Raw genomic sequence first — 4,233 nt, forward strand, 5'->3', positions numbered from 1 at the left:
ACAAAGGTAATATTTTGGTGGACTAAAATGATTGCTGAAGCTCTAGTGAACAATTAATCCTTTTTACGGGAATAGTTTCAGGTTCAATAAGTGTTATGAAATAGTATTTTCCTTCCTGGATTAAACATTTTTCAGATATGTCACCTTTCTTATCTTTACACATGTTGGTAGTGGTAGCATTCTCTGTGGAATGAAGCAGTATCACTTTTTTGCTGAGACTGTGGGAGCTGTGTCTTTTATTCTCCAGCATATTAATGCTAAAGCCCTCCCTGTTACTCACTTCTTTTTATGTTGACCTCAGAGGTTTAAAGAGCTTACTTAGGCTGCACTGACTTACGACCACACTGTCTTTGTTTTAACGTTTAACTTTATATTGTAATTATTATCTATGACAAAATTTTATTGTAAAGTATAAAGAAAATAAGTCTCGGGTTAAATAAACAAGAAAGACCTAAATGGTAGAATCACTAAACAACTTTAAAAATCCAATTTAACATGGAACAGATTGAGTTTAATGCCATACAGCCTCCAGCGAGCACTGAAGGCCCGGACCAGAGGGAAAATGCTTTTGCTTCTGGAATTTTGCAGTAGTCAAAGTGTTTTCGTTAGGTTATCTTATTTGACTCTCCTGAGAATAAAATATAGGTCAATAAAATTGACCTTGAAGATCAAAAGTAGTATACTTAAGGATCTTAGCGGATAAATAGTTAAGAGTTTGGGGTCTGCATGTTGGACCTGGCCTACAACTTTGTAGTTGCTTGACATTGAGGAAAGTTGTTTAACTATTTTCCTTGCTTAAGTTAATGTTTATTTAGTGAATTGGAATATAAAATGGTGAAGAGTAAATTAGATGTTCCATATATATTTATAAATGAAGAGAATACTTGCACTGGATTGATAGGGAGGGAAAGGATAGAATTATACACATAACTAACTGTAGGAAGAAGGTTCAGCTGGTCTTAGAGAGCACTAGAGAAAGAGCTATTCATGTAAACCCTGCAGTACTCGGTCTCTTCATCTCTTTGTTTTGTCTTTCTTTATACATGTGACTCCATGAGATGAAAGTTACAGACATTTGCAACCTAGACTCACATTTTTATAGCTTTGCTATCAGAAAAAAGTCTTCTTCTATGTCCAGATTGAAAAATACTAAAGAGTGTTCAGATTTGGGTGCTTTGTCAATTTCTGAATTCTGTGTGTGTGTGTGTGTGTGAGAGAGAGAGAGAGAGAGAGAGATAAGGATTCCCAAGATTGTCCTATAAGTGGCTCAATTATCATGCCTTTCTGGAGGGTCTAAGAGTTCTAAGATTGCACATCCACCAGAGACACATGATTAAAGAAGCACTGTTTTAGAAAAAAGACCCGGAAGCAGGCAAAGGCCAGACCAAAATTGTACAGAAATTAAATAGTAACAACCAGTTCAGGAGGTGAAGGATTAGTGCCAAGCCTATGGACCACAGGTCCTAAACAATGGGTTGTCCTTGTTGCTTAGTTGTTATTATTATCCTTAATAACGTCGTCTCTGTATCGTTTCCAAATGTATCTAGTGTCCCTTCAACCATAGCCATCTGACAAAGACAAGTAACTGTCGATATCAGGCGAAATTGCCGAGTAGGCAAACTTGTCTTCTCCAGTTTCTTTGTTCTTTGTCTGCCATGAGTCACTCTCCTCGGCCTGCTTTTCTTCAAATATCCCAACCTCTAAAATTACTTCTTCCATCACTGTAGCTGATAAAATCATTGACATTTAGAAATGTTTAATCCTACTAGTTTTTGATAAGATTATTTTCTACCCAAAAGAGAACTTTATAAATGTCCAAAGTTGGGCTGAAATGGAAAATTCAAAGTGGGCATGGTGGTTCTCTATGTCTGCTGTCCACATGGCGCATTGCCCCCTCCTGACAGCACCACTAGTTCCTCACCCCCCATTTTGCCTCAGTGTCCTAGTCCTCCTCCAACCATACCCTCAAAGGGTCAGTGACTTTACTCATTTTCTGAAAGATAAACACACACCGACACAGGAAATATATCTTTTCAGGAGCTCTGTAGGCAGAAAACAATGCATTTCAAGTCCAAACTGTCTATGTATCTGGTGATAAGGAGGTGAAGTCCCAAGCTTCCTACTGGAGAACTTGGAACAAAAGCAAATTATTCCTCTCTCCATAGATTGTTACATGTTCTAGGGAGATAATATTATGTCTCAGGAGCTACAAAGACTTCACAGCTATGGAATTTATACTCAAGAAAATTATAGCTTTGGGAGAGTACACAAGTTATGGTGTTCCATAACATAGTAGGGTGAATACAGTTAACAATAATTGTATATCTCAAAATAGCTAGAAGAGAGGATTTTGAACTCCCAGCACACAAAAAAATGATAAATTTTTGAGATTATGGATATGCTAATTACCCTGATTTGATCATGCATATTCTCTACATTGCATCAAAATAGCACTCGGGACCAGCAGGTGGTGTGGTAGTTAAAGGCGCTGGATTTCCGTATGCCCAACCATGGTTGGAGTCCTGGACCCAGTGGCTTGCTTTCTTGCTTTCCCTTGCTCTCTCTCTGGTCAAAATAAATAATAATAATAATAATAATAATAATAACAACAAATGGAATTAAATAAATAAACAATTCTTTAAAAAGAAATCTGTACCTCATAAAAATGTACAATTATTATGAGCCACCTAAAAATAAAAAATTAAAATAGTGCTACATAGATGAAGGTAAAGAACTTTATCCTCTCAAAACAAAAGAAAACACTGAGGGAGAAGAGAGAATATAGCTAGCAAACACTTCGTTCAAGAAGTATGTCATTTATGAACCAGTTTTGAAAACTAGCAATGTTGTCACAGAAGCAAAAAATCTAAAAGAGGCCTCTTGCCCTTTTGTTACATATTGATAATCCAACACACGAACATTACATTTCTATCCTAAATGAAATTCTTGCTTATAAAAATTGCTAGGGAGTATCTTTAACTTTTTAAAATTTCTCACTGCTTTTTAAAATTTCCCTCTAATGACTAATGCTGTATTAACTTGCAGTGAACTGAGTCAGTCACTGATCACCAGCAGAGGTAGGTACTCAGACCTGGGGAGATTAGCCGACATGAGTCATTCATTCATTCATTCATTCATTCCAATTTGCTATCTAATAATGTTCTGTTTCATAGACTCCTAGGGGCTTCTGATAACATTACAAATGTATCTTGTGGAACAAACAAAAACTGTTTAAAAGTTATTTTAAACTTCTGTTAATATATATATATTTCTCCTTCTCTGTGTCAAAGATCTCACCTTCCTGGTGTCTGAGCTTCTGCAGTTTCTTTTCCTTGAAGTAAGCATCAGTAAGGTGCTTTGGGATTTTTACTTTGCTAATATCAATTTTTGTGGAGGCGGCAATGACAAATTTCTGGTGTGTTCTACACAGTGGAACTCAATTGAGAACCAGCGGTCCAGTTACAAGTAGCAAGCCACGGCTCAGCTGCTTCAGGAAAACCACTCTCTTGCCTCAATGGCATCCAGTCAGGATGATCACAATGGTCCCAGGAGTGATGCTAGCTTGCAGCTTTTTCACATGCTGACTGAAGGGTTTTTTGTCATGGCTCAACAGCTTTCAAGGCACGTCTTCAGTAGGCTAATACCTAGGCATTTTGCATAGTTTAACCACCCGGGTACCACCATTCTTGTCTCCACCAACTGGTTTTGTGACACTTGCAAGAACCTTCTTTTTCTTTTTCATCCTGAATTTAGTGGCCGAGTATTTCCTCTTGTACATGGCCTTCCTGGAATACATGGCAGACCAAGAGTATCTGCTGCTGCCCTGGTCTAGGATGGGGTTTTCGCTGCAATGGGGCTTCCCCTTCTTGGGCTTTTTAGCCTTGGGGTCACCCTTTTTAACCTTGCCACTGGCATCAGCCTTCTTGGCCTCAAGTTTCTTCTCCTTAGTATCCTGCTTTGCAGCTTTTTCGCCTATCATCTTGTATAGTTGGAAAGAGAACTGAACTCCCTCTAAACTTCTGTTACTTTGAAAGGAGACTAGGTTGTTATAAAATCTATATACCCCTATGGCTGCCTTTGAATATAAATAGGACCTATGAGAGGATCCATAAGATAACCGATTATCTCTGACACCAACATGAACCTTTTTAAAAATGAAATCACTACCGTATCAAGTCTAGGGAGGATCAGCCCTGACAAGGGATTGTTAGAAGACCCAGAGAACAAAAAGAA

The 4,233-nt window shown here is 38.0% G+C and overlaps 1 pseudogene; it reads right to left on the minus strand.

Moving 5' to 3' along the window:
- Positions 1 to 3,271: 3,271 nt before the first annotated feature.
- LOC106736393 (60S ribosomal protein L6 pseudogene) lies at positions 3,272 to 3,979 on the minus strand (annotated as a pseudogene).
- Positions 3,980 to 4,233: the final 254 nt, after the last annotated feature.

This window comes from Tupaia chinensis, unplaced genomic scaffold (genome assembly GCF_000334495.1).
Source record: "Tupaia chinensis unplaced genomic scaffold, TupChi_1.0 Scaffold139677_1, whole genome shotgun sequence".
Taxonomy (NCBI): Eukaryota; Metazoa; Chordata; class Mammalia; order Scandentia; family Tupaiidae; genus Tupaia; species Tupaia belangeri.